We start from the raw sequence: 11818 nt of genomic DNA on the forward strand, positions 1-11818 counted from the left end.
AAGGGGAGCCCAGCCTCCAGGTGTGGGCTCTGCTGTGCTCTGAATTGTGTGGCTGTGCCATGCTGGGGACGAGTGGCAGGAGCGCTTTGTCCCAGGGCCGCCTCTGGGACCTTCACCCCCCTTCACACACATACCCCACACCACACAAATGTACACACACACACATATGCAGTCTCACACATGTACATACTCACACACACCACACAGACACATACCGTTTGGCTCAGGGTTAAGTATCTTCAATTTTTTTTTTTTTTTTTTAAGCCACCCATCATGGCAGTTTCCAGAATAGGCCTTCTACCGTACCAGCTGAGCCGCCTTCTTTTACTTCTTCTTCTTCTTTCTTCTGTGTGTGTGTGTGTTTTTGTTTTTTTTTTTTTTGGTAATAAGACAGAGTCTCGGCCCGGAATGGTGGCTCACGCCTGTAATGCCAGCACTTTGGGAGGCTGAGGCAGGCAGATCACTTGAGGTAAGGAGTTTGAGACCAACCTGGCCAACATGGTGAAGCCCTGTCTCTACTAAAAATACAAAAAATTAGCCAGGCATGGTGGCACACACCTGTAGTCCCAGCTACTCAGGAGGCTGAGGCAGGAGAATCGCTTGAACCCAGGAGGTGGAGGTTGCAGTGAGTTGAGATCATGCCACTGCACTCCAGCCTGGGCGGCAGAGCGGGACTCCATCTTAAAAAAAAAAAAAAAGACAGAGTCTCACTCTGTCACTCTGTCTGGAGTATAGTGGTGTGATCATAGCTCACTGAAGATTCAAACTCCTGGACTCAAGCGATCCTCCTGCCTCAGCCTCCTGAGTAACTGGGACTGTAAGCACGAGAGCCACACTTCACAGTTAAACTGGGACTGGGTGAGTCAGGAATTTTGCTCTGAAATCTACAGGTGGGTCAGCAGAAAGCTGACATGCGCTCAGTCAGAGTTTATTGCCATCCTCCTGGTGCTGTTTCTTTCAGCCAGCTACTGCTCTGGGTTTGAAGAGAAAGGGCCTACCCATTTGCAATGGCTAAGAAGTGAGATGGTGCTGCCAGAGTGCCGACCCCCGAATCCTCAGGGGACCCTGGCCTCTCCTGGCAGCATCCACCCATTCTGGTTACCGTGCCAGCCCTCCAGGCTATGGTTTATTTGTTCATTAGAGGGCTTGGTAGCTTGGCAGTTTGGGGAAAGCAGGAGGTACTTCCCAGGAGAAGACCAGCCCTCAACCGCACAAGCTTCCTGCAGCCTGCTGGTTCAGAGGGATCTCTTGACAGTTTACTACCAGATTTCATGAGAGGTTGGCAGGCCTGGGGGGCACCTCAGGGAGAGTGCGTTCCCAGCCCTTTCGTTCATGGTAAATGACACCCCTGCGGCATACAGTGATGTTGGGTTTTTCTTTGAGACTCCTTTGATCTTTTAAAACCAGATTCTTAGCATGGATTGAGACAGACCTGTTCCTCACCCCCTTTTTCCAAAGAGGACGGTGCACCCACAGTTTTACTGTATCATATTGGGATCTCAGTCCTGAAGATGGCCCACTCTTTGTAAATAAGTTGGATTTTCCTCATGATGTGTGTGGGTTTTTTTTTTGGCGGGGGAGAGGAACGGGGCAGGGTTCCACTCTGTCATCTGCCACCCAGGCTGGAGTGCAGTAGTGCAGTCAGGGCTCACTGCAGATTTGACTTCCCAGGCTTAAGCAGTCCTTGTGCCTCACCCTCCTGAGTAGCTGGGACTACAGTTGCGCCACCACGTCCAGCTAATATTTTCTGTTTTTTGTAGAGACTCAAAATGTTGGGATTACAGGCATGAGCCACTGCACTGGGCCTTTATTTTTATTTTTAACCTTTTGACAAGACACGCTTTCTATTAGAGCTACTTTTTGTCCACTGGTTCGGTTTCCTGATGTAGAATCAATGTGTTGCTGATTTTTCAGTTAAAATGTTTAAACTGCTTCCTTTGAGAACAAGTTTGAGTTTTAGTAAGCTGTAAAGCTATTTTATTTGATTCACTGTGAATAAGACAAGTACAAAAAAGAAAAAAAAGTGAAAACACAGCACATGTCAAGTGTAATCCCCTTTGGAATTTTTCCGAAGTCTTAGTATATGTCTTTGTGACACAAAAACATAGATGGGACAGGTAAATGAAATGTTCCCAGTTGCATAGCTGTTACTGTGCTTCAAAAATAAATCATTTTTACCACACCTGGATTCTTTATTGTCAAATTGTCTATTAGTTTCTCCTGCTGACTTTCCCCCAGATTGGTCTGTTCTGTTAAAAATTGTGGGTGTAGACTGGGCCCAATGGCTCATGTCTGTAATTCCAGCACTTTGGCGGGCTTCATGAGGTCAGGATTTTGAGACCAGCCTGGTCACCATGGTGAGACCCTGTCTCTACTAAAAATACAAAAATTAGCTGGGCGTGGTGGGGCATGCCTGTAATCCCAGCTACTCGGGAGGCTGAAGCAGGAGAATCACTTGAACCCAGGAGGCGGAGGTTGCAGTGAACTGAGATTGTGCCACTGCACTCCAGCCTGGATGACAGAGCGAGACTGTCTCAAAAAAAAAAGTGGGTGTGAAGAAGACTGAGTTGTGGCCGGTCTCAGCAGCTGCAGTTCCGTGTTGTTCCACCTGGGGGCATGTGAGGGGCTCAAATCCACCTTTTCCAGGAGAAGCAGTAAGGCCATGGCAAGGACCTCCCTTTGCTGGATGTGCAGCAGGCAGTTCCCAAGGACACAGGCTGCTTGCCCATTTCCTAGACTTCTAAAATCCTCGTTACAGAACTATGAAGTTGACTCATAGAAGTCGCTCTTCTTGTTTAAACCTGCAGCAGAGCTCTCCTCGACTGATCAAACCAGAGGCCATTGCTGTCCTGGGTTTGCCTTGGGGCAGCCTTTCCAGGGGCCTCTGGAAGGGGGTTTGGGGCAGAACTGCAGAATGTCGGGGGTTGAGGGGTGGAAGCAAGACAAGCCACTCTAATTGGCATTCTTCCAAATAAAATGGATCCAGCTTTGGTTTGACATGGAGCTCAGCTGAGGAGCCATGCCCCAGCTGTGGCTGGCATGGACACAGCCCAGATGAGGCCACAGAGGCTGTGGGCTTCTGGGGGAAAAAGTCCACCTATGGGGTGTGGTGGGGAGAAGACCATAGAAGTCAGGGATGGGGGGAGGGAGGCATTAAGGTAAAGAAGACACAAGATAGGGTGATCGGGAGAGGAGTTCTGGAAACTGGAGCAATTCCTTGGAATCACAGATCCTACCAAGAGGGATGGCACAGAGCTGGGACCAGTGGCATAATCTGTGGGACTCTAAGCAAAATCAAACTGCAAGGTTCCCTATTCAAAATGTATAACAATTTCAAGATGTCGGCAGAGCATGAAACCAAACACGGGTTCCTTCTAAGCATAGGGCCCTGTGCGACAGCACAGGTCACATACCCAGGAATCTAGCCCTGCATGGAGTTACCTAAAAGACAAGAAAGAGAACATTCTCAGTGCTGAGAGTGTGTTCAGAACAAAACATTGACTGAAAGAAGTCAGAGGCCAAGGTGCGTGTGCTTCACTGCTAGAAAAGGCCATGGCATTGGAGCAGGTGCTGGTCCCCCAGCCTCTACCTGAGGGTTTGCTCACTGCAGCCACCTGAGGACTAAGTGGGGCTCCCTTGGCTTTCCCTGGAAGGGGAGAAGTCAAGGGGCTTGGGTAAATCACACTCTGGGTTGTCCACTTCCAAATGAGTGAGAGATGTCAGTCGGGGTAGCTCTAGAATTATACTAGTTTGTATTAGCCAAGGTTCTTGGCTACAAGTGTGGTTCACAAAACCAAATGGCAGGAGGCCAGGGGTAGAAGGCAGCTGTGGAGTTGACTGGAATTAGGACCTCAAAACCCTGTCAAGACTCTTGTCTGTTTCTTTCTGCACCTGTTACCTTCTGTTTATTCTCTCCTTCCAAGGTTTTTCCTGCACATTGAGAGCCATTCTCGTGGCCGGCTTAAGCACACATCTTTCCAACTAAAGGACTTGAGGAGACTGCCTCAGAAAGATCCTGGGGAAGGATTCTGGTTGGCCTGGCTTGGGTCACATGCCCATCCCTGGACCAATCACTGTGGGATGAGGAAGTACTACAATTGGTCCAGCCTGGATCTCAGGCCCACCTCTGGCTCCTCACCTCATCTCTGAACCCATGTGGTTGGTGGGGGCTGGGGAGAGGGAGATAAGCAGTGCCCTCAGAGAAGGGGGGACACTGTTTAAGCAGACAACGCAGATGCCCACAGCAATGTGCAAACCTGGGTACCACACCAAGGCTCGGCATGGCCCTGCCCTCCTCTACCCTCTACCCTGGTCCTATGTGAGAAAGCGGCGGCTCTGTTAGGAAAACCCTTGTGTCCGCCCATCCATAGACAACACGGTCTCCTATGGGAGGAAGGTGGAAGGGCCGCTGCCACAGAGCCAGAGGTACCATCATGTTAATCTCGCCAATGCTGGGACTGTGGCCAGAGGAGCCCTGCTGTGGCACACCACCAAAAACCCCTGTCGGGGAGGAAGAGGCTCTGCAGAGTCAGAAGGTGACCTTGGTCCTTTAATTACCCAGCTGGGTAATTAATTTGTCCTGAGTTCCTGGGGACAGCTCTCTCTCCTCACGGAGGGATGACACACACCTATTCAAATGCCCAGAAACAGGAAAGGTGCTGGTTAAATAAACAGAAAGGCAAACAGGCCCAGTGCTCAGAAACCACCTGAACACTGTGCTTATTAACTGGCTGGCTGACATGGACTGACTGACAGTGATGGGCTGGCTGGCTAACACTGATTCATTGACACTGTCTGACTGACCAAGTGACTGACAACGACTGACTGACACTGATTGACAGACTGACACTGACAGACTAATGGATGAACACTGATTGACCAACTAGCTGACAGACACAATGATTGGCCAACTGACACTGACTCACATTGGCTGACTGACACTGGCTGACTGAAACACTGGGTGGCTAACACTGGCTGACACCAGCTGACACACTGGCTGACTGACACTGGCTGACACTGACTGACACTGACTGACACTGGTTGACACACTGGCTGACTGACACTGGCTGACACTGACACTGGCTGACTGACACACTGGCTGACACAGACTGACACTGGCTGACACATGGGCTGACTGACACTGGCTGACTGACACACTGGCTGACATTGGTTGACAGTGGCTGACACACTGGCTGACACTGGCTGGCTGACACACTGACTGACTAACACTGGCTGACACTGGCTGACACTGGCTGACTGACACTGGCTGAGTGGCACTAGCTGACGACACTGAAGTGTGGCCAGGACCTGTGGCTGGCTGTTGAGAGTGATTACTGAAATAGAATTAGCAAATCACAGTGGTTTTGACTTTATCTGCAGTCAGTCTTACTCCTGATTATAACATATGTGTGATGACATCAAGCCAGATTAAGCCTCCAAAGTTAGGCTTCACAGAGGGCATTCCTGAATGTGGCAGTTACAGAAACATTTCCCCCAAAAAGAAGCCTGGGAAGCACAGGAGGGGGTTGAGGTTCCTCCCCTGACGGGGGTGATTTCCCCATCTGGCTCCTTGCTCTTTCTCGGAGGCTGTCTCCAGTTCTCAGTTCTTTGGAGCTCCGACTTCACAGCAATCACCCACCTGCAGTCCTCTGGGCTCTGTGTTTTGCTTCATCATGACCCCTTTGCTCTCCCACCCTTCTCCATCTGTTATCTCCATATGCCTCAAATCTCCCCATCCTTCAGAGGCCTCCCCTTGACCCTTCTTCCAGGGCATCTGCCCAGGCCATTCCAGTGCCAGGAGCCCCCCTTATTCTCAGACTGCTTCAACGCTGTCCTTTCAGGGCAGAACTGGTCCACTCTGCTCCGCGGCACGCTGGCAACAGTTCTGCTTTGAATGGTTACTTGTTGTGCATCATTGAACTCTTCCCTTACATGTAGGCTGGACTTCCCCAGCTGGTCCACGCACACTCGGAGGGTTGGGATTCTGTCTCTACCTTGTTCCTGCATCAGCCCTGAGGCCAGTCAGTCAGGACAAGCTCAGAAACAATGCAGGCCTGAATTCCGGTGAGTGAGACCACTGAGTTGATTATTGGTTTGTGCTAGATGCCTATGATAGGTTGGCTGGGGCTTGCATGCAGAGACCTGGGTGGAAGCAGCTTCTGCCCCCAGCCTCACAGTGAGTTACCTCCAGGAAAGAGAATGTTCAGAAATGTGCACTGGACCCTGAAGCTTCTGTCCAGATGTCATTGCTGCTTCCATTTCACTGGCCCAAACAAGTCACATGGCAACACCTAACTTCTAGGGACAAGAAAGCATGATCCCACTGTTTGCACGTGGTTGACATATTTGGAGAATAGCACTCATGACAATCTGCCTGTGGAAGCCTAGAGAGAAACACTTGCTGATTGAAAATCCTGAAGGAAAGAATGAGTTAAATGAAGCATGGTACATCCACTGACTGGAATACCACAGGGCATTAAAATGATATTGCAAAGGATGCTCATGAGCTAGAAAGTGTTGAGCACGTGTTGTGAAGCAGCGAAGTAGGTTATAAACAAGAATGTCCCAGCCGAGCACAGTGGCTCATGCCTGTAATCTCAGCACTTGGGGGGCTGAGGCGGGCAGATCACCTGAGGTTGGGAGTCTGAGACCAGCCTGACCAACATGGAGAAAGCCTGCCTCTACTAAAAATACAAACATTAGCTGGTATGGTAGCATGCACCTGTAATCCCAGCTACTCAGAAGGTTGAGGCAGGAGAATCGCTTGAACCTGGGAAACAGAAGTTGTGGTGAGCTGAGATTGTGCCATTGCACTCCAGCCTGGGACACAAGAGCGAAACTCCGTTTCAAAAAAGAAAAGAAGAGAAAAGAATGTCCTATATAATCTTTTTTTTAATTAAAAATGCTTATTATAGGAAAATACCAAGGGAATTCACTAAAAGACCATCAGAATAGATCTCGATAGTAGGATTATGGTTACAGGTGATCTTCTCCCCATTTTGGTTTCTATTTTTCTAAATCTCTGTATTTAATAACTTTGGTAACATGAAAAAAATTTTACCAAACAGTGCTATATTTAAAAGTATAACACACACATTCATTATTCAGAAAATTCAGTCATCTTTGTAAAAACTTATTGTACAGAATGTAGCCATTGTAAAATTCAGGGATCTTGCAGTGACATCTGATAATACTAGTGTGGATCCTTTCAGGCCGTTTTCCACACATACAGGCATGTGTACATATTTCATGGAAAGAAAATTCTCGTGGACCAGGTCCCTGGCTAGCACCAGGGCTGTCAGACCTGAACCCACGCGTACAGTCCAGGTGAGCAGCGTGCCTGGTTGCCCTGCTAGAAAACCCTGTGCGGGCCCTCGCTCCTGGGGCGGGGAGTGAAGGATCTTGGGGGGCTCCTGTAGGAACCCGCCAGCTGCAGGCTGCAGTGGCTATTGGGGGAAGACCTGTCAGTCTGCAGCCCCCAAAGCCGCGAACACGGTCCTGGGTCTGGCATTAGGGACTGTGCTCTCATCAGTGCAAGGAGGCAGCCCTCGCTGTGGGTCCTTGGCTCTGGGGCCTCATGGTCTGGTCTCTTGGGAGAGAGGAGGAAGATTTTCCTGTTCTCTGTTTGAGCTCTTTGAGCTGATTCGGCTCCAGGGAATTTTTTTGGCCCAGTCATTTTCAAAATAGCTCTTCATGATCTGTTTGTGGCAAAGGCAGTAGATTTATGGCTTTGCTGACCTTTGATTTGTTGTCAAAGCTCTGCCTGGGGTCGTGGGGAGGTTTTCCTTTGCTTATTTACCCAGAGTGATTTAGGAACCTCAGTGGCAAGAGGTTTCCCATTTCTTCCGCTGTAAGACCTGACCGCATGGCCCCTGCCATCAGGGTTCACAGCCTGGGAGGGGCTCAGACTCATATTTCATACAGAATGGCAGTTATCCTTTGGACGCCCTGGGCCGTGTCATTCATATTTCTTGGCCCACAATCCTCATTGAGAATCCCCCGAGAGAGTCCCCAGAGCTGCATGTCTCGCTCTGCCCTGCCTCCCGCCGCCTGGCCTTTTCCCACCTCCTTTTGGGCTCCTGGCCCTCCACAGCTGAGGGGTTGAGGAAGAGCGGATGAATTACTATTATTATTAATTCTGACGAGCAGCCTCCTTCCAGAGTGTGCGAGTGCAGCTGGCGCCTGCAGCACCCGTGGGCAGCTGGGCTGGTATGCAAGGAAGGAGGGCTCCTGGGGCAGGTTAGGGACCCTGAGCAATCCTGGGCCTCGTTCTTTGGGCCTGTGTACTTTTGTGTGTGGCTTGGTCTGTTCACTGTAGGGTAGAGTCTGGAGGAAACTCAGAGGTCCTGAGGGGACGCCTGTCCGAGGAGGCCGAGTCACTTGCTCAAGGCACAGGGGGAGCTTGTGGCCCTGGGGTCTTTCTGTCAGTTTAGGGATTTCTGAAAAAATGTCCTGGTTCATTCATTCATTTATCCAGCACGCTATTTGAGGCCCCGATCCATGCCCTCCGTTCTAGGACCTGGGGAAAATCCTGCTGTCACAGAGCTCACCTTCTGGTTCAAAACAAAGCTTGGGTTCATTGTGCACATTCCTTCTACCCTGTTTCTGAATCACCCTGGGACCCTCACAACAGCCTTTGGGATGCACGCCATTAATTCTGTCTCATAGAACAGAAAACTGAGGTGCTGGAAGCAACTTGCCAAAGGTTGGTTTTGTGTTATCTTTATGGTTACTTAGGCTAAAAAGATTTCAGTGTAAATAGTAGTATGAACGCATTTATAAGTAACTCTAGGGGCCGGTGTGGTGGCTCACGCTGGTAATCCCAACACTTTGGGAGGCAGAGGCGAGCAGATCACCTGAGGTCAGGAGTTTGAGACCAGCCTGACCAACATGGAGAAACCCCGTTTCTACTAAAAATGCAAAATTAGCCGGATGTGGTGGCCAACTACTCGGGAGGCTGAGGCAGGAGAATCTCTTGAATCCCAGAGGCAGAGGTTGCAGTGAGCTGAGATTGTGCCATTGCACTCCAGCCTGGGCAACAAGAACAAAACTCCGTCTAAAAAAAAGAAAAAAGTACTCTAATCTGCATGAAAGGTTGTTTGGTTAGCATTTGAAGGCCCCTAATTGGGGTTTCTCTCTCCAGAGGAGGGACCTGAGAGCCTAATAACTGTTACAGAAATAGATGCTGGAATCTTGTTAATTAGCAGAAAGGAAATGAGAAATAATTTTTCATTGTTGAAAAGTGGGATGTTCAAAATATGTGCTTAGTTGGCTCAGGCTTCAGACCTCAGACCCACACGTAAACCTGTGAAGATCTGCCAGTAGTGCTTTGGTTTCTTTCTTTTGCTGGGAGAATAAACTGAGGCTGGGCTAGATGGGGGAAAAGCAAGGGGTTGGTGGACTGGGATTCCAGGCTGCTTTTCAGCTTCTGAGCTGACTCTTCCCACTGACCTCAGCAAAACAAAACAAAATTAACCCCAAATCCCACCTCCACCCAGCTTGAATCGGGAAGAAATATAAATCTTGAACAGACCAATAGCAAGCAGTGAGATTGAATGAGTAATAAAAAATCTCCCAACATTAAAAAGCCCAGGACCCAGTGGAATCATAGCCAAATCCTACTAGATATTCCAAGAAGAATTGCTATCAATCCTACAGAAACAATTCCAAAAGATTAAGGAGGAAACCCTCCCTAACTCATTCTATGAAGCCAATTATATCACCTGATAACAAAGCCAGGAAAAAACACAGCAAAGAAAACCACAGACCAATATCTTTGATGAACACAGATACAAGAATCCTCAACAAAGTTCTAGCAAAGTGAATCCAACAGCACATCAAAAAGATAATTTACCATGATCAACTGGGTTCCATCCCAGGGATGCAGGGATAGTTCAACATATACAAGTCAATAAGTGTGATTCACCACATAAACAGAATTAAAAACAAAACCATACGATTATCTCAATAGATACAGAAAAAGTATTCCATAAAATTCGGCATCACTTTATGATAAAAACTCTCAACAAACTAGGCATAGAAGGAACATAGCTCAAAATAATAAATGCCACATACAACAAACCCACCGCCAACATCATTCTGAATGGGGAAAAGTTGAAAACATTCTCCCGAAGAACTGGAACAAGACCTGAATGCCCACTTTCACTACTTCTATTCAACACAGTACTGAAAGTCCTAGCCAGAGAAATCAGGCAAGAGAAAGAAATAAAGGGCATCCAGATTGTAAAAGAGGAAGTCAAACTATCTCTGCCATGATATGACCTTATACCTAGAAAATCCCAAAGACTCATCCAAAAGACACCTAGATTTGATAAACAAATTCTCAGGTTACAAAATCAATGTACACAAATGAGTAGCATTGCTATACACCAACAATAACCAAGTTGAGAGTCAAATCAAGAACTCAGTTCCTTTTATAATAGCTACCAAAAAGGCCGGGTGCGGTGGCTCATGCCTGTAATCCCAGCACTTTGGGAAGCCAAGGCGGATGGATTACCTGAGGTCAGGAGTTCGAGACCAGCTTGACCAACATGGAGAAACCCCGTCTGTACTAAAAATACAAAATTAGCTGGGCGTGGTGGTGCATACCTGTAACCCCAGCTACTGGGGAGGCTGAGGCAGAAGAATCGCTTGAACCTTGGAGGCAGAGGTTGTGGTGAGCCAAGATCATGCCATTGCACTCCAGCCTGGGCAACAAGGGCGAAACTCTGTCTCAACAAAACAAAACAAAACAAAACAAACAAACAAAAACCCTAGGAATATACTTAACCAAGGAGATGAAAGGTCTCTACAAGGAGAACTATGAAAGCAAGTAGATGAAAGAAATCATAGATGACATAACCAAATGGAAAAACATTCCATGCTCATGAATTAGAAGAATCAATGTGAAAATGACCATACTGCCCAAAGCAATATGTAGATTCAATACAATTCCTGTCAAAATACCAAGGTCATTTTTTACAGAATTAGAAAAACCCTCAACCTAAAAAATTCACATGGAACCAAAAAAGAGCACATATAGCTAAAGCAATCCTAAGCAAAAAGAACAAATCTGGTGGCATTACATTACCCAACTTCAAATTATATATTACAAGACTATAGTAACTAAAACAGCATGGTACTGATACAGAAATAGACACATAAGACCAATGTGACAGAATAGAGAATCCAGAAATAAAGCCAAATACTTATATCAAACTAATCTTCAAAAAGCACACAAAAACACACACTAGGGAAAGGATATTCTATTCAATAAATGCTGCTGGGAAAATCGGATTGCTACGTGTAGATCCCCATCTGGATCCCCATCTCTCACTGTATACAGAAATCAACTCAACATGGATGAAAGACTTAAATCTGAGACCTGCAACCATAAAAATTCTAGAAGAAAACCTAGGAAAAACTCTTCTGAACAGGCCTAGACAAAGAATTTAGGACTAAGACCCCAAAAGCAAATGCAACAACAATAACAACAAAAATAAATGGGACCTAATTAAACTAAAAAGCTGCCCAACAAAAGAAATTATCAACAGAGGAAACAGACAACCTACAGAATGGGAGAAAATATTTGCAAGCTATGCCTCTGATAAAGCACTAATATTTAGAATCTACGAGGAACTAAAACAAATCAGCAAGAAAAAACCCCAAATAATCACATTACAAAAGTAGGCAAATGGCATGAACAGACATTTTTCAAAAAAGATATGCAAATAACCAACAAATGTATGAAAAAATGTTCAATATCACTAATCATCAGGGAAATGCAAATTAAAACCACAGCGAAATACCACTTTACCCC

The sequence above is a fragment of the Theropithecus gelada genome, chromosome 4 (genome assembly GCF_003255815.1).
Source record: "Theropithecus gelada isolate Dixy chromosome 4, Tgel_1.0, whole genome shotgun sequence".
NCBI lineage: Eukaryota > Metazoa > Chordata > Mammalia > Primates > Cercopithecidae > Theropithecus > Theropithecus gelada.